Source organism: Schistocerca cancellata, chromosome 5, assembly GCF_023864275.1.
Source record: "Schistocerca cancellata isolate TAMUIC-IGC-003103 chromosome 5, iqSchCanc2.1, whole genome shotgun sequence".
NCBI classification, from domain to species: domain Eukaryota; kingdom Metazoa; phylum Arthropoda; class Insecta; order Orthoptera; family Acrididae; genus Schistocerca; species Schistocerca cancellata.
In genome coordinates this window covers 92,576,328-92,595,112 of record NC_064630.1, presented here as the reverse complement: position 1 = coordinate 92,595,112, position 18,785 = coordinate 92,576,328, and the positions used below count along the sequence as shown (strand labels likewise).

At 43.4% G+C, this 18,785-nt stretch overlaps 1 protein-coding gene across 1 annotated transcript in view; it reads left to right on the top strand.

Annotated features, from left to right (window-relative positions):
- The window catches only part of LOC126189022 (H(+)/Cl(-) exchange transporter 4), a 163,247-nt gene that overhangs the window by 84,289 nt on the left and 60,173 nt on the right, over nucleotides 1-18,785 (top strand). The window contains exon 2 of the mRNA XM_049930843.1: nucleotides 13,878-14,068. The gene's annotated coding sequence lies outside the window, so the exon portion shown is untranslated. The remainder of the gene's footprint in view (nucleotides 1-13,877; nucleotides 14,069-18,785) is intronic.

Below are 18,785 nucleotides of genomic sequence, written 5' to 3'. Positions count from 1 at the left end.
AGGCAGCTGGATGTTAACAGCACGTAGCGTTGCGCAGTTAGAGGTGAGCCGCCAGCAGTGGTGGATGTGAGGAGAGAGATGGCGGAGTTTTGAAATTACATATATTATGACTTGTGATGATATTAAGGTAAATACATTGTTTGTTCTCTATTAAAATCTTTCATTTGCTAACTATCCCTATCAGTAGTTAGTGCCTTCCGTAGTTTGTATCTTTTATTTAGCTGGCAGTAGTGGTGCTCGCTGTATTGCAGTAGTTCAAGTAATCAAGATTTTTGTGAGGTAAGTGATTTTTGAAAGGTGTAGTTTAATGTTACTCAGGGCCATTCTTTTGCAGGGATCTTTGATAGTCAGATTGCGTTGCGCTAAAAACATTGTGTGCCAGTTTAAGCACAGTCTTGTATAAATTTTTCAAAGGGGACGTTTCATAAAGATTCAAACTACAGAAGGCACTAACTACTGATAGGGATAGTTAGCAAATGAAAGATTTTAATAGAGAACAAACAATGTATTTACCTTAATATCATCACAAGTCACAATATATGTAATTTCAAAACTCCGCCATCTCTCTCCTCACATCCACCACTGCTGGCGGCTCACCTCTAACTGCGCAACGCTTCGCGCTGTTAACATCCAGCTGCCCCTCTACAATGGCAGACAACAATGCAAACTAGCCACAGACTGCACACAGCACAGCCAGTGATTTCATTTTCATACAGAGAGCGCTACGTGGCGGCGGCGTTACCAATATAAGAACCTAAACAGCCTACTTACATAAAGAAAACATAAACAGCCTACTTACATAAAGAAAACATAAACAGCCTACTTACATAAAGAAAACATAAACAGCCTACTTACAAACTCTTCATCACTACTAAATTGTGGTGCGAGTATGTACCAGCTCTTGGATACGCCTTTCAGTCCAGTACCTGATTTCGGGATCTGTTTGACCATGCTGGAATCCATCTGGAATATTCCCCCGTCTGTGGACTTTTTCCAAGTGTATTTCCTCCTCCTGTGATTTTGGAACGGTGTATTTGTTATCACTAGCTGAAATTTAATGCAGAACCCAGTTACTCTTCTCTCTCCTTCCTAATGTGCAGTCCACATTCCTCAGCAACTATGTCTTCTAATCCTTTCCCAACTACCTCGTTCCTGATCTCCCCTAATATTTTAAATTACCCTTCCAGTATTCTCATATACTTTCTCTAACTTTTCCATCTTCTTCTTATGTCGTCTGGATGTACAGCTGAATTATTTTTGTTGGTGTTGGTTTGCTGTAGAATCTGATGAAAACAATCCTATCACTGAACTTTTCACAGTACCTCACTCTATGCCCTACTTCGTACTCCCGCTCTACCATGTTCTGCTGCTGTTGATAATACCCTATATTTGTCTGACCAGAATCCTTATCTTCAATTTGACCTAACCGACCCCCATTATATACAGACCGAACCGTAGCGTAGGCAAATAACATATTAAAATAAGCGTTTTAATGTCTCTCTTTGGGCTGTAATTGGCGTCTCATACACAGCTGATCCAGGGATGACCTTTTCTTGACATATAAAACGCATTATACTTGTGAGAAATTGAAAGAGGGATAACTGTTCTATTGTAGACACGGCGTTTCTATAGCCAGGGTGAATGGAACACTGCGGCGTGTCACGTGACTGCGATGTCAGCAGACCTTGTACTACGATAGCTGAGCGCAGGATGTATTGGTCGTGCGGTAACGTCGCATTTGATAGCGGCCACATCCTGGGCGCTTTGCGCGTGGGACTGACTGTGTCCGATGTCGCGCATTCTCTGGGACGTCTCGCATTCACTGCGACGTCTCGCATGCCACCGCATGGTATCGCCAGCTCTCGGGAAAATAGCTATCTCCCCACTCAGTTGTTGTTGACAGCGTGTTTGTGACAGGTATTGAAACAGCGGACAGACTGAAGATTACCTGGCAGAGAGGACGCAGCGTGTAGTCTTGGATGGCGAGTTACCGACAGAAAAAAGTTTAGGTTGCAGAGCTCTTCACTGTCTCTGTTTAAACTGACTGTGTTGACATTTGATCGTGGCTTTACCTAAGTTTAAGAGTAAATCAATGCTATAGACAAGTATAAAGATCGCGAGCAGTAGTCAAGTGTAAGCAACACACAAAGTCAGGGATATATTTTTATCCAATCTCAGAGTAAAAATGCCCAGTCTCGCTAGTCCAAAGTAATGGAAACTTATTTTTGATACTGTTCTGAAACCACTTTACAACGAGCAAAGAATGTTATAATGTCAACTCTGGCACACGTAAAGTCACACGAACCAACCTTGGTATTGCCTTACTGACACAAAGAAATTTTCAGAGAAACAACATACTCTTTCATTAATTTCGTGGAGATGATTAATTTTGAATACGTGCTTTTCTTGTAGTTGCAACGTTGATATTAAACAGAGCATCCTAATCAGTTCAATTACACCTCTTAAAAGCCTGCTTCGCTTGCAGATAGCCTACGAGTAGATACCCTTTTGTGCGAACAATGCTGAACAATAGCTTTTTTAATTCAGAATGAAACATCCCCTTTGAAAAATTGTACACGACTGTGCTTAAACTGACACACAATAATTTTAGCGCAACGCAATCTATCAAAAATCCCTACAAAAGAACATTAAACATTAAACTATACCTTTCACAAATCACTTACCTCACAAAAATCTTCGTTACTCGACTACTGCAATACAGCGAGCGCCACTATTGCCAGCTAAATAAAAGATTCAAACTACAGAAGGCACTAACTACTGATAGGCATAGTTAGCAATTGAAAGATGATAATAGAGAACAAACAATGTATTTACCTTAACAGTCATAATATATATAGTAGTTCATAATATCCAGTATTACAAATTATCAAAACTCCGCCATCTCTCTCCCCACATCCACCACTGCTGGCGGCTCACCTCCAACTGCGCAACGCTACGCGCTGTTCACATCCAGCTGCCGCTGCCCAACACTACAATGGCAGACAACAATGCCAACTAGCCACAGACTGCACACAGCACAGCCAGTGATTTTCATACACAGCGCTACGTAACGTTGCCAATAAGAAAACATAAACAAACATTAAACTATACCTTTCACAAATCACTTACCTCACAAAAATCTTCGTTACTCGAACTACTGCAATACAGCGAGCGCCACTATTGCCAGCTAAATAAAAGATTCAAACTACAGAAGGCACTAACTACTGATAGGCATAGTTAGCAATTGAAAGATGATAATAGAGAACAAACAATGTATTTACCTTAACAGTCATAATATATATAGTAGTTCATAATATCCAGTATTACAAATTATCAAAACTCCGCCATCTCTCTCCCCACATCCACCACTGCTGGCAGCTCACCTCCAACTGCGCAACGCTACTCGCTGTTCACATCCAGCTGCCGCTGCCCAACACTACAATGGCAGACAACAATGCAAACTAGCCACAGACTGCACACAGCACAGCCAGTGATTTTCATACAGAGCGCTACGTAACGTTGCCAATAAGAAAACATAAACAGCCCACTTACAAGAACTAATAATATCGAGAACAGGCAACACCGATACAATGCCATTTCATTCCAGAGCAGAAAAGCGTGACAAAGACACGTCTATATATTGTGAATATACAGTACAATAGCTATATCTGTAAGTATCATTTTGATACAAATTCACTATTTCATTGACTATTAGGGCGAAGTGCACTGTATCAGTTATTATTGTTCTCTAATTGTTTGAAATATGTATCTTTCAGTGGAATATTAATATGATAGATTCTCAGTTCATTTAAGGACCAGGTAAGGAACTTCACATAGATAATACGATTTCGGTTAAAAGGTGATTTGCAAAAGTTCTTTTAATTATTAAATTAACATAGATTAAGATTAACTGGTCCTTTTGCAAAAACTAGAGAAGTCGCAGTGCCGTTGGCTGCGATGATGTGCGGCAGGTATTCGGAAGTCTTTTCAGACGCCGAGGTGTACTTAGAACATTTACCATTAGCTCACACACAGATACAATTTACGACGTCAGTGATATTTTATAGCGGCAACATTCTTCCAACCACTGAGCATCTGTGGAGCTTACATACTGAGCCAATCCACCAGTTTCCTCAAAAGCGCATCACGGGAGCGACTTAGACGTCTGCTCCGTAAATCAGTTCCGTCCGATTATTTTTCCACATTATTGTCTGATCATCGCGCCTTTCCAACTTTCCATCGGCTACGTACTTCCCTTGTCTGTCTACTCTGTCACTCATAGATTAATTGCAAAATGGAAGTTTGATCTATTTAACTTGAACAAGGTGCCAGTGGCAACAAATTATTCGCAATTAGTTGTTTCGAAGAAAACGATTTACAATATGAAACACTTTATACAAATACAGGGTGGACGGAAAGTTTCTCCCTCAAGTCTTCTTAGAATATTCTTATTAGGAAGGTATTTCTTAAAACAACACAATACCACATATGAATGAATGCTATGGACTGTAATCAGTTCAGTTTTTCGGTATATCCTATGGCGTCCCTGATTACAGTCATTCTTCGGCTCGTCGCCAAAACTCTCCGCGAGCATTGCTGTCTTTTCAGAGAAAACGAGTTCCATTCCTACATCTACATCTACATTTATACTCCGCAAGTCACCCAACGGTGTGTAGCGGAGGGCACTTTACGTGCCACTGTCATTACCTCCCTTTCCTGTTCCAGTCGCGTATGGTTCGCGGGAAAAACGACTGTCTGAAAGCCTCCGTGCGCGCTCTAATCTCTCTAATTTTACATTCGTGATCTCCTCGGGAGGTATAAGTAGAGGGAAGCAATATATTCGATACCTCATCCAGAAACGCACCCTCTCGAAACCTGGCGAGCAAGCTACACCGCGATGCAGAGCGCCTCTCTTGCAGAGTCTGCCACTTGAGTTTGTTAAACATCTTCGTAACGCTATCACGGTTACCAAATAACCCTGTGACGAAACGCGACGGTCTTCTTTGGATCTTCTCTATCTCCTCCGTCAACCCGATCTGGTACGGTTCCCACACTGATGAGCAACACTCAAGTATAGGTCGAACGAGTGTTTTGTAAGCCACCTCCTTTGTTGATGGACTACATTTTCTAAGGACTCTCCCAATGAATCTCAACCTGGTACCCGCCTTACCAACAATTAATTTTGTATGATCATTCCACTTCAAATCGTTCCGCACGCATACTCCCAGATATTTTACAGATGTAACTGCTACCAGTGTTTGTTCCGCTATCATATAATCATACAATAAAGGATCCTTCTTTCTATGTATTCGCAATACATTACATTTGTCTATGTTAAGGGTCAGTTGCCACTCCCTGCACCAAGTGCCTATCCGCTGCAGATCTTCCTGCATTTCGCTACAATTTTCTAATGCTGCAACTTCTCTGTATATTACAGCATCATCCGCGAAAAGCCGCATGGAACTTCCGACACTATCTACTAGGTAACTTATATATATTGTATATCCTGAACATGTTGCACGTACGAGGTTCTTTCGAGACTGCAGCTTATAGTCTGGCGTACGGATGCTCTTTACGGTTTAGATCTGGACTGTTTCCAGCCTTCTTTCCTTCTGTGTTGGCATTGTAGTGACCATTAGACATTATTCTTTCACAAATTGCCTTATGATCGACAGCATGACATTCTGACAGCATGGGTTTTGTTGGTTGGAGATAAGCACGTTTTCCTCAGTATTGTCTTCGAATAAAGTATTTTACAGTTGTCCTCCTAATGGCCTTCTGCCTTTGCTGGTAGTCATTTAGACGTTTGTGGAAATGCCCGAGTAACGACGGCAATTTTACCCTTTACCATATATCTGTTTTTGTAGTGTCTTGTGTGAGTTTTGTATGTCACTAACATTACCGCCATCTTTATCAACGCAAAGTTTAACGGTTTGTGGATCAACACCCATTGAGCAATTTTGGTGTTAGACATTCCAATGGCGTGGAGGCGTTGAATCTGCTGGAAACAAACAGGTTCACGTTTTGCTCCCATTTTCAATGATGTGCTAAGAAAAGACCTAAAATACAAATAAACATAGAGCAGTAGATGGACAAAGTGAAATTTAATTCAAATAAAAAAAATGTGTAAATCCATAAATTGAAGAAAAATTAAACTTTTACAACACTCTGTTTTTAATCTCACGTTACAATTTAGGAATCACATTAATAACTTTTCTGTTCTTTCATTATGTAAAAGCATAAGAATACGTAAAAACATTATTGAATGACATATTTTCATTAACTTATCTGTTACTAATGTGTTTGATTTATGAAAATGACTTGCTTAGAAGAAATGCACCACCACAACAACACTTTCCAGCAGTAGACAAAGAGCTCATGGGAATATGTTCACTGTGATTCATCAAGTAATACAGAATAGCATAAACTTCAGATAGTCAGCCCCATCTGTTCATGTAAAGTTGTACTACATCCACACACCACCAAATCCCAGTGGACATGTTAATAAAAGGATGGGGAGAAGCCTTCCATCTAGGTATTTAAAAGTAAAGACAATCACTTTATTACACTCAAGAAAAATGAAATGATTACTTTATGTGTACAAAGTGTGTAGTGATGTGTGTATTTGTGTTGTAAGGTGTGGCTCTGAGCACTATGGGACTCAACTTCTGAGGTCATAAGTCCCCTAGAACTTAGAACTACTTAAACGTAACCAACCTAAGGAAATCACACACATGCATGCCCGAGGCAGGATTCGAACCTGCGACCGTAGCGGTCATGCACTTCCAGACTGTAGCCCCTAGAACCGCTCGGCCTGTAAGGTGTGCTCCATGGATATGTGTTGAAACCCTTGCTGTTCATTTCGTATAGCAATGACTTTTAGACAAAATTATTAGTAACCTCACTCTTTTTGCAGATGACACATTTATCTGTATCAAGAATTATATAATAAAAAGCTGCACAAACATCCAGGTAGAACGTCATATGATTTCGAAGTGGTGTAATGGTTGGCAACGTCCTTTAAATGTACAAAAATGTAAAATTGAGTACTTCACTAAATGCAGAAAGTACTACCCTACGACTACATTATCTCTGAACAGCAATCAGTCAACGGATTCAGTCAATGGGTACAACAGCTAGTTTGGAAACAAAAATGCTGTGATTACATACCGGTAGGCTGAACAGAACAGGGGCCGGACTTCTACTGAATGATAGGATGGTGAGAAAATGCTGCCCTTTCTAAGAATATTGCCCAGTCGTGTGAAACCCATACTACACTGAGATGATAAATGTCGTGGGACAGCTCCTAATGTCGTGTCCGGCCTCCTTTTGCCCAGCTTAGTGCACCAATTCGACATGGGACGGACTCAACAAGTAGTATGGGATTCATGTCTGTTAATTCCCTTCGTGCAGCCATAATGCCATCTGTTACCTTTCCACATGAATCAACTGAGCACAGATGACAACTTCACCAGTACACTGCCCTTTTATACCTTGTGTGCGCGATGCTACCGTCATCTGTATATGTGCACATCGCTATCCCATGACTCTGGTACCTCAGTCTATTGTAACTACACTCCTGGAAATGGAAAAAAGAACACATTGACACCGGTGTGTCAGACCCACCATACTTGCTCCAGACACTGCGAGAGGGCTGTACAAGCAATGATCACACGCACGGCACAGCGGACACACCAGGAACCGCGGTGTTGGCCGTCGAATGGCGCTAGCTGCGCAGCATTTGTGCACCGCCGCCGTCAGTGTCAGCCAGTTTGCCGTGGCATACGGAGCTCCATCGCAGTCTTTAACACTGGTAGCATGCCGCGACAGCGTGGACGTGAACCGTATGTGCAGTTGACGGACTTTGAGCAAGGGCGTATAGTGCGCATGCGGGAGGCCGGGTGGACGTACCGCCGAATTGCTCAACACGTGGGGCGTGAGGTCTCCACAGTACATCGATGTTGTCGCCAGTGGTCGGCGGAAGGTGCACGTGCCCGTCGACCTGGGACCGGACCGCAGCGACGCACGGATGCACGCCAAGACCGTAGGATCCTACGCAGTGCCGTAGGGGACCGCACCGCCACTTCACAGCAAATTAGGGACACTGTTGCTCCTGGGGTATCGGCGAGGACCATTCGCAACCGTCACCGTGAAGCTGGGCTACGGTCCCGCACACCGTTAGGCCGTCTTCCGCTCACGCCCCAACATCGTGCAGCCCGTCTCCAGTGGTGTCGCGACAGGCGTGAATGGAGGGACGAATGGAGACGTGTCGTCTTCAGCGATGACAGTCGCTTCTGCCTTGGTGCCAATGATGGTCGTATGCGTGTTTGGCGCCGTGCAGGTGAGCGCCACAATCAGGACTGCATACGACCGAGGCACACAGGGCCAACACCCTGTATCATGGTGTGGGGAACGATCTCCTACACTGGCCGTACACCACTGGTGATCGTCGAGGGGACACTGAATAGTGCACGGTACATCCAAACCGTCATCGAACCCATCGTTCTACCATTCCTAGACCGGCAAGGCAACTTGCTGTTCCAACAGGACAATGCACGTCCGCATGTATCCCGTGCCACCCAACGTGCTCTAGAAGGTGTAAGTCAACTACCCTGGCCAGCAAGATCTCCGGATCTGTCCCCCATTGAGCATGTTTGGGACTGGATGAAGCGTCGTCTCACGCGGTCTGCACGTCCAGCACGAACGCTGGTCCAACTGAGGCGCCAGGTGGAAATGGCATGGCAAGCCGTTCCACAGGACTACATCCAGCATCTCTACGATCGTCTCCATGGGAGAATAGCAGCCTGCATTGCTGCGAAAGGTGGATATACACTGTACTAGTGCCGACATTGTGCATGCTCTGTTGCCTGTGTCTATGTGCCTGTGGTTCTGTCAGTGTGATCATGTGATGTATCTGACCCCAGGAATGTGTCAATAAAGTTTCCCCTTCCTGGGACAATGAATTCACGGTGTTCTTATTTCAATTTCCAGGAGTGTATATACGCACATTTCATAAACAGCAATAGCCAAGCAATGGAAGTGAACTGATCAGTCTACTTGTTCGGGAGTGACGTTGAGCACTCTGATTAGACTAATAGAGTATACTGAACATACAGGAAGAAGGGCATCATTAATGGTCACTGGGTTGTTTGACTCGCGGGGGCCTGTCACGGAATTATTTAAAAACCTGAGCATTGACGCAGCCAGTCTACTCGCAAAGTTTCAAGGATCAATACTGAGTGAAAAAGAATCTATAAATATGCTACAGCTTACCACGTATCTACCGAGCGAGGTGGCGCAGTGGTTAGACACTGGACTCGCATTCGGGAGGACGACGGTTCAATCCCGCGTCCGGCCATCCTGATTTAGGTTTTCCGTGATTTCCCTAAATCACTCCAGGCAAATGCCGGGATGGTTCCTTTCAAAGGGCACGGCCGACTTCCTTCCCCATCCTTTCCTAGTCCGATGAGACCGATGACCTCGCTGTCTGGTCTCCTTCCCCAAAACAACCAACCAGCCTTACCACGTATCTCTCCCATAGAGAGGGCTAGGGCGGGCTAATTACAACGCGCACAGTGGTATCTGAGCAATCGTTCTTCCCGTGATCCATGAAAAAATGGAATGGGAACATACCCTACCATGTGGTAGCACGATAATTAACCTCTGCTATGCGCTTCACTGTGATCGGCATAGTGTGTATGTAAGTGTAGATGTAGAAGTAGATAGGTGGACAGCATGCAGCACATGTTTAACATGCTAACACTCTGTTGGACAATAATAACCAATGAGCAGCCGTATGGTCATCCAACAACTTCCCCACAGTAGACTACAAGAGGCCATCGTCCTACTAGTGTCCCTCTGCTTGTCGCAGGATATAGAGATCAGCATGGCCAGAGGAATGCCACCACCGGCCCCTCGAAACATTAGTGTGCGAGGGCATGCTGAAAAGTAATGCATCCGAATTTTTTTTCTATTCTCAATGTCGGTTGAGGTATTACGTATTATGCGCATTACTCAGTCGACATTTGGCTGACGCAAGTTACCCCTACAGGTCTCCGAACTGTGGCGAATAACATAGCGGTTTGTTAACACAACTACGTCGGTGCGTGAGAAACAGCGTGCTGTAATCCAGTTTCTAACAACGGAAAACGTGCCTCTAGTTGAAATCCGCCGAAGAATGAAAGCTGTGTATGGTGATGATTGCATCGACATCAGTCATATGCAGCCTTTGGTTGTTCGTGCTCGTAATGACTGGTGGTGCTAACTTTAACTTGTATGACAGAGCTCGGAGTGGACGGTCGCGTACGGCAACCGACGAGTCTCATCGGAATCGCCTTGATGAACTCATCAGAGAAAACTGTCGCATAACACAGACATAGCTCTCAGTTAACTGTGCCTCTAAAGGAATTCAAGCCTAAAGGCATCACCATAAACTTCTCAAGGTACAACGAGGCGCCGCAATCCAGCTTGACAATGCCAGACGACGCACGAGTGCGGCGACATCTGAAACAATCGGACGCCTTGGATTCACTGTCATAGATCATCCTCCAAACAGTCCCGACTTGGCCCCATCCGATTTTCATGTTTCCAAAACTTGTAGAACGCCTTCGAGAACTTCATTTTGATGTTGATGAAGCGGTGCAAGCAGAGGCGAGATGGTGGCTTCGTCAACTCAGTTCAAACATTCTACAGTGACGCTATCAACAAAATGGTCTCTCGTCGGGAGAAATGTGTTCGTCACCAGGGTGACTATGTTGAGAAGTAAATTTGTTGACGTGAAGAATAAAGATGCACAACGTTAATAAAGTCTGCCTTATTTTTAAAAAATTAAGAATTTTGACAAAAAAAAATTCGGAGGCATTACCTTTCAGTGTGCCCTTGTAGGTCGCCTGACTCTCTCGGTAAACGCTGGTACACTCGCATGAGTGGGGGGGGGGGGGGGGGGGCAGCTGGGGAAGGTCGTGCAAAATGGCCAATGCAGGCATAACGGCAATTTCATTTCTGAGTCCGTACAGTGCTGCAGTCGCACAGCAATTGCATTGAAGTGTCAGTCGGAAACTCCTCAGTTACACATAATCATTTGAATGAGCCATTATAGCCTGCCGCGGTGGCCGAGCGGTTCTAGCGCTTCAGTCCGGAACCGCACGACTGCTACGGTCGCAGGTTCGAATCCTGCCTCTGGCATGGATGGTGTTATGTCCTTAGGTTAGTTAGGTTTAAGTAGTTCTAAGTTCTAGGGGACTGATGTCCTCCGATGTTAAGTCCCATAGTGCTCAGAGCCATTTGAACCATTTTGAGCCATTATATCGCGTTCTCTCGCATTCGATTGTTCAAATGTTTGTAAATCCCTAAGGAACTAAACTGCAGAGATCTTCGGTCCCTAGACTTACACACTACTTAAACTAACTTATGCGAAGAACGACACACACCCATGCCCGAAGGAGGACTCGAACCTCCGGCAGGAGAGGCCGCGCAATCCGTGACACGGCGCCCTAAACCGCGCGGCCACTCCGCGCGGCTTCGCACTCGAGTTGTAAAGTTTTGAGCCCTTCTGGTGTGAGGAAAGTTATCATTCGTGTAATTATTACTGATTTAAACTATAAGCTAGGTTTTTCTAAAATAACTGCGTCGAAAGAGTAGTTACTTAGGGACAGATTCCCATGTCGTCGAATGCTTCATCAGAGCTTGTCGCCAATTAACAAGAACTTCTGTGGGGAGCCGTCTAGGCGGCCAAAACAGCCAGCCGGTGATCGATGTACTCGCCCCCAACTAATCACTTTCTGTTTCCGTTTTTACCGTCACATGGTTAGAAAATTGCTAAGGAACAACTGCCAATTGCTACGGAACATCCAACAAATGACAGTAAAAGAAAATGTAGAGGACCGGACATGTTAATTGCAATGGACGCTCTGTATGCATGCTGTTGGTTGTTCGTGGAGTACAGTGTTTGACAAAGATTTTTGTGGAAACGATTAGCGCGACGTTCCGAGTGGTGCAGCAACATAACTGCAAGCTGAGTTGTAAAACTACCACAAGCTACCGTAGACTAACGTAAAGTGAGCGTAGACTACGGTAGTTTTCCCAGTAGCCTCCGTCAGTTAAGAAACGTGGTACCTGTACATTAGGTCTGTTGCATACCTATCGGGCGTTACCTCATTTTCAGCGTTTGTTTGCGTATGCGATCAGTGTCTTGCTAGATTCCCTAAGAACTGGAAGCAGTGAACCCTCTTGAAAATGTGTGAGCATATACAAAGGGCCACATAACCTACAGAGTCTAGACTGTTACTTTAAAATAAACAGTAGTTATAGCAAAATTGAAACTCACAGTGTTTAATACAGGCTTTATGCGAAAATTGTTAATTTTTAACGTGAAACTGAGGGATGTTGTTGTAAAAATAAAAGAATACACTGATTTATCATATAGGGCTAGAAAACGCAATTTCCTCAAAAAAAAGTAAAATTAAAAACTGTAAAAACTGCTGTCATCGCACTTGTAGAAGTGTATCCATAAAAAACTACACGGGTTAAGCTACCATGTGTCAAAAACGCGCAGACATGTGGAAATATATCCATATAAACATTTGTTACTTAATGCTACCATTTTCAAGAAACCATAGCTTTCTCTGCCTCGTGATGACTGGGTGTTGTTTGATGTCCTTAGGTTAGTTAGGTTTAAGTAGTTCTAAGTTCTAGGGGACTGATGACCATAGATGTTAAGTCCCATAGTGCTCAGAGCCATTTGAACCAAACCATAGCTGTATCTAGCACAGTTACTTAGAAATAATTTTTTGTAAGCAGGGAAAGACGAAGCTCTCCTTGTAATGATGTTATCTTTTATCGAAATGCTGTGGAACAAGTCAGTTTACAGGGTATGTAGACATGATTAGTGTTAACATAAATCAACACAGTTTTTTAGCCCTACTTATACAGTTACAATTAAAAACAAGGTATTTTTATTTTAATTTTTTTCGTCGTGGTTATCAGCACGTTCAATGACGATAGATTTCAAGAAATTTATTCAAAGAATGGCATCGACCAAAACCGGGGTATTGCCAAGGATTAGAAAAGGTATATGGTAGGCGTGGAATGGGGCGATATCCAGCTGCGAAGCTGCCAAATGACGAGCAGCAGCAAACTATCAGAAGAGTTTTCGCCATTTATTGGACGTTATATACTTTAATGCACACCGCTGTAAATTCGTAATTAATCTCTGGGGAAGAGTGGTCATGTCCTCTCCACAACAAGGGTCATCAATTGAACGCCTGCCTCGAACATCGAAAGAGACTCGTCTTATAGTAAGTTATTTTACAGAATTTTTGTCGGGCACAACGAAGAAAAGGCCATAAAGGAAGTCTAGAGTAAGCAGGAGAAGAGGCCGTCGAAACGAGTTATTGGTGTGCAGAATGTGAATTCCTCTCTGTACACCACCATGTTTTGAAACACAGAAAACGACCTGTATTTCCGTGAAAATAAAATTTCGCCCTCTCCTTTAATGCTGTATATTGGATCCTAATCCACTTTAGTTTTGGTCCTTAAACTAAAACCAATAAAGAAACTTTTTCATAGGTCAGCACATTACGTGGCACGATTGTGTCAGCCAGCGATGGAGGAAATTACCCACTGAGCCAGAGAAGCACGTACGAAACATACCCACTTACGAGGTTAATTTCGAATCACCTGATGTGACAGGTCAAAGCTTTGCGATCATGGAGTGTGCTCGCACTGGTGTTTACTCGAGTGTTGTCCGCTACAGGCAGGGCTATAAATCGAGTCCTGATGTGAAGTCTGTGAGGAACTTATAAAATATTGATTTGTTTTGTACGTGTTGTGTCATTTAGCGAGATTGTAGGTACTACGGATCCTTCTTCGACCCGCAGGTTGTGTAAGAGGGAGCGGCGCTGCAGCTGGTGGTTCCATTGCCCCGGCGACAGTCAGCTGTTGTCGGGAGGATTAGCGGCACAGCGCAGCTGGTGCTGCCACGACCAGTCAGCGGAAGCGGCGGACTCTGGTAGCAGCCCGCGTCACTTCGTCGTCTTTGGCTCCGTCAGCCGCGCATGCTGCAGCGCAGGTGAGCAAACGATACGTTACCTGTACTTGTGTGTGTGTGAGGGGGGGGGGGGGAGGGGGGGCGGGGATGACGGGGGGGGGGGGGGTGCGCTGAACTGGCTGGCTGCACTGATCCCAGCTGTTCACACCAGATCGAACACGACATCGCAGTTAGTAGCTATATGAAAGAATACCATCAAGTGAAGTAGTATTTGTTAATACAGACAAGACAAGACAAGGCATTTCACTTGCCAGTATCGAGCTGCTCTGGTAGATAAATCTGAGTTTTCTAGAGAATGTCTGGGATGCATTACACAGATGACCTGTCACTCGCTCCAAGAACTCTTCTAGGATTCCGCATGGTTTGTTCTCAGGAATAAGAGCGACAGCTGATCGCGCTCTTGAACTAGCACACAGAGAACGCCGTACGTCGCTGCCAAGCAAGTGCCGCAGGAAGGAGTAATCACTGTCCCTGGCAATTGTTTTGTTGTTGGAGTAGAACGGCGCGCGTTCGGTCTCGTCAGGGCCGTTGATTATGAAAAGCTATAGTCCGCTTCACTAACGGTGGCGGCAGTTCGCATAGATCGAGGCACGGACGCGGACTGCATTGTTACCACTTCCAAGCGACAGTTGAGGCACACGTAATACGTGCTTTGCACATGAAGAAAGCTGTGTCCTGCAGATTTTGTCTCACTCGTTATGTAGAATCTGTCAGTTACCACCGCCATCAGAGACGACAACTTGCAACAAATGCAGCAAAAGTTCACTACATTCACGATCACTTTTAATGCTCGCATTTCACAACAAAGCGCCCATTCAATGCTCATTGGCTGTCGAGGAACAAGAGACGTAGGTACACGGAACAAGCCTAAACTCGACCTTCATCGTTTGTAACCCCAGCTATAGTTAATTGTGAGGTCACAGCTCCAAAATTTGGAAAGCTAAGAAAGGCTGAAGGAGCAGAGTGCCAAACATATTCCCTTCAATACCTACAAATTGTGGTCTGCGACATAACTCTCTCTGTTTCGTTTTGTGGTTTTATGTAACATTTTCGTTCTTGTGGATGAAAAAATACGCTACACTGGTGTAAGATTCTACAATATTTATTACCGCGTTTTTTATTAGATCACTTTCTTGTCAGTCTGCCTGTTCAGTACAAATCTTGTAACCGATTTTAAACTAACTTCCCAATGACCTAGAGAACTGGATAAGAATGCATTATTAATATACTGTATTGTCTGGTATGTGGCGGAGGGTCTTTGTGTATCACTGCCATTTCCCCCTTTTCCTGTTTCAGCCGCAAATGGTTTGCGGGAAGAACTATTGTTGGTAAGCCCCGATATGAACTCAAATCTCTCTAATTTTTGTCTCCACGGTCTCTTCACGAGTTGTACGTAGCAGGTAGCACTATATTGTTAGAATCAGGTGAAGAGAAACTGAAATAAACCGGAAATTTACCACATGTCTCTGTTGTAATCTCATCAAAATCTTAGAAATCGATTTAAAAATTTCAAAGACAAAAAAGCTGAAGATAATTACTTAAATAAAAATGAATTTTTAATATATGTTAATTTCTCCTAGCCCCGTAGAGACTCCTGACCCCGCACAAATACTCCTGAAAACTTTTTAATAGCTATGAACATATTCGTAAAATTTAAAATGAAACACATGGGGTTCCTGCAGTGGATAATAGAAAGGAAGTTAACAATTCGTGCATCAAAAAGTAAGTTGTGCAATATGAGGGTTATTCAATAAGTAATGCCTCACATTTTTATCTCAGAACTTATTTATTGTTAAGAGTAAGAATTTGATGACAATGAACATCAACATGTCTTGTACATGTCCTATATTTCTACATAGTCTCCATCACATTCTATAGCTGTACGCCAACTTTGTGGAAGAGCACTTATTCCCTACTGGTAAAAGTTCTTGCCCTGTATGCGTAACCATGTTTTCACTGTGTGACTGAACTTTCGTCACCTTCAAAGTGTATTTCCTGTAGAGAATCTGTAAGTGGCCCATAGAGATGGAGGTCCAATGGTGCCAGGTCTGGATTGTAGGGTGGATGAGGCAATGACGTCCAACCCAATTTGGCGGTTTGTTCCTTGGTTCTCAGACTTGTGTGTGGGCAGGCATTGTCTTGCTGGAGCAAGATTTCTGCTGGATTCTTGTCCGATCGAACACAGAGGCGGTTCTTGAGTTGTTCAGAGTCTTCACGTATGCCTCTGAATTCATGGTTGACACTCTTGGCATCACATTCTCGAGAATGACGCCATCACACTCCCACAAGGCTGTCACCATGACTCTTCTGGCGGAGTGGGTTGTCTGGAATTTCTTCTTTTGCGGTGAATGAGGATGATGCCTCTCTGTGGACTGCCTTTTTGTTTCAGGCGCAAAGTGTTGCAACCAGCTTTCGCCCCCGTAATGATCTGTGACAGAAAGGCCTCCCCGTCAGTCTCAAAACGCTCCAACCATTCACATGAAATGGACTTACTTTGAATCTTGTAGTCCACTGTGAGCATTCGTGAACCCATCATGAGCACCTCTTTGAATATCCGACAGTCTCGATCATTGCAAACGCACTTCTAATGCTGACCGACAACTGTAGAGCCCATTGTTGAGTTACGATGTGCTGGTCGTCACGAATATGACATCCGAAAGATTCAGCATGTCCGTGACAGGATGTTCCGAGCGTGGCTGACCATGGAGCTCCGTTTCTGCATGTAACTTTCTTTTCCCATCGCCCAACTGTACTCCTATAAACTGTAGCATCGCCATACACTACACAAAAACGTTTATGGATGTTCAGCACGGTTTGTTTTTCTGCACACTAGAATTCAATAACAGCACGCTGTTTGCAACGAGAGTCGTGTGTAGACGCCACTTTGACGCTGTACTACGGCTCTGCCATCTGCCAGAAAGGTTCGAAACTTCACCGGCGAGCAGAATAAACATCAAATGTGAAGCACCAACAAGGACATTGATCTATATATATATTAATGGCTTTTTTAAAAAAAATAATGTGGGGCAGTACTTATTGAACGACCCTCGTAGTAAGGAGGTGAACAACCGATGCATCAGTTATGTATTGCATGTGTCACATGTTGTTCTTTTAAAATCGTACAAGTATTTTCACAGCTATTAAAAATTCATAGTTACAAATTTTTATAACTGTCTATATGGGGTTATGAATCTATAAGGAGCTAGGAGAAATTATTTTATACTTTGAAGTCCTATTTAAAAAAAGTGGTATATTTGAATTCCATTTTTATTTAAATAATTATTATTTTGCTAACTGGTTTTGGGCTGCTCTGCAATCGTCAGGTAAAAAGAAAATATGTACGCTGTGAAATTTTTGTAGGATCAAAGATTTTAAAGTAGTGCAAGTACAGAGTGTAGCAGTTGGCTGCTAAAGATGACAGTGGTGTTACAGCTGGAAACAGTTTTGTGTATATATATATATATATATATATATATATATATATATATATATATATATATATATATATATATATATGTAATATTGTCTTCGCCATCCCTACAGGAGTGATGTGTAGAGGTTTCATGAATATCTCTAATTTCTTCACTCGATTCTGGTTCCTAAAACACTTTTATGTTGGCTTTCATGGAGTAATTAGCGTTTATCTTCAAGCGTCTTGCAATTCTAGTTTTTTCTGTGATGCTATCCCTGAATCAAGTGCTACTTTTCATCGTATTGGGTATCCCTTGTTAGCGCTATTTGGTATGGCTCACACATATTTGAACAATATTCTTGTTGGGTCACACAAGTGTTTTGTAATCAATTTCCTTTGTAGACTTATTGCATTTTCCCAGTATCCTGCCAATGAATCAAAGTCCATCACCTGTTTTACCTACTTCTGGGCCTGTGTTATCATTCTGTTTCATATCCCCACAAATTGTTTCACCCAGGTACTTGTAAGAGTTAACTGATTCCAATGTTGAGTCATTGACTTTGTAGTCATAAGATATAACTTTCCTGCATGTTGTGAACTGTATGACTTTACTTTTCTGAACATTGGAGGTAAGTTGTCAATCTTTGCACCAGTTTGGTAGCTTATCAAGAAGTAACTGAATATTTATGCAGCTGTTTTTCATGTTGCTCATCTACGAAAAGCCTGATGTACTGTTAATATTATCTGATAGGTAATGACCATATGGCCTTGATGGCTGGTAGTTCCCACCTGAGGAAGTTCGGCTGTCAAGTTGCAGGTCTTTTCAATTGACGCCACATTGGGTGGCATGCATGTCGATGATGATGATGATGATAATGAAAATACGACACCCAGTCCCTGAGTGGAGAAAAGCTCTGACCAGGATGGGAAATGAACCTGGGCCCACTTCATGACAGTCAGACTTGCTGACCATTCAGCTAAGGGGGTGGACTGCTAGGCCATTAATATACAATATGGACAGGAGTGCCACAACCCACTTACCCAGGATACCCCCGAAGTTACTTCTGTTTCTGTTTATGACTATATAACCAAGCTAACATGTTGCATTCTCCCAAACAAGAAATTTCCTGTCCGGTCACAAACTTCATATGATGCCTCATATAATCATGCTTAAGTTAATAAATATGGCTGTGGTACCAAGCCAAATGTCCGCTCTGTTGTTGAATGGTCAGAGCAGCTGGCTGCCGCATGGAGAACCTGGGCTCGATTCCCGGTCCTGCCAGTGATTTTGCCTTCGTGGGGACTGGTACAGGATGCACTCAGCCT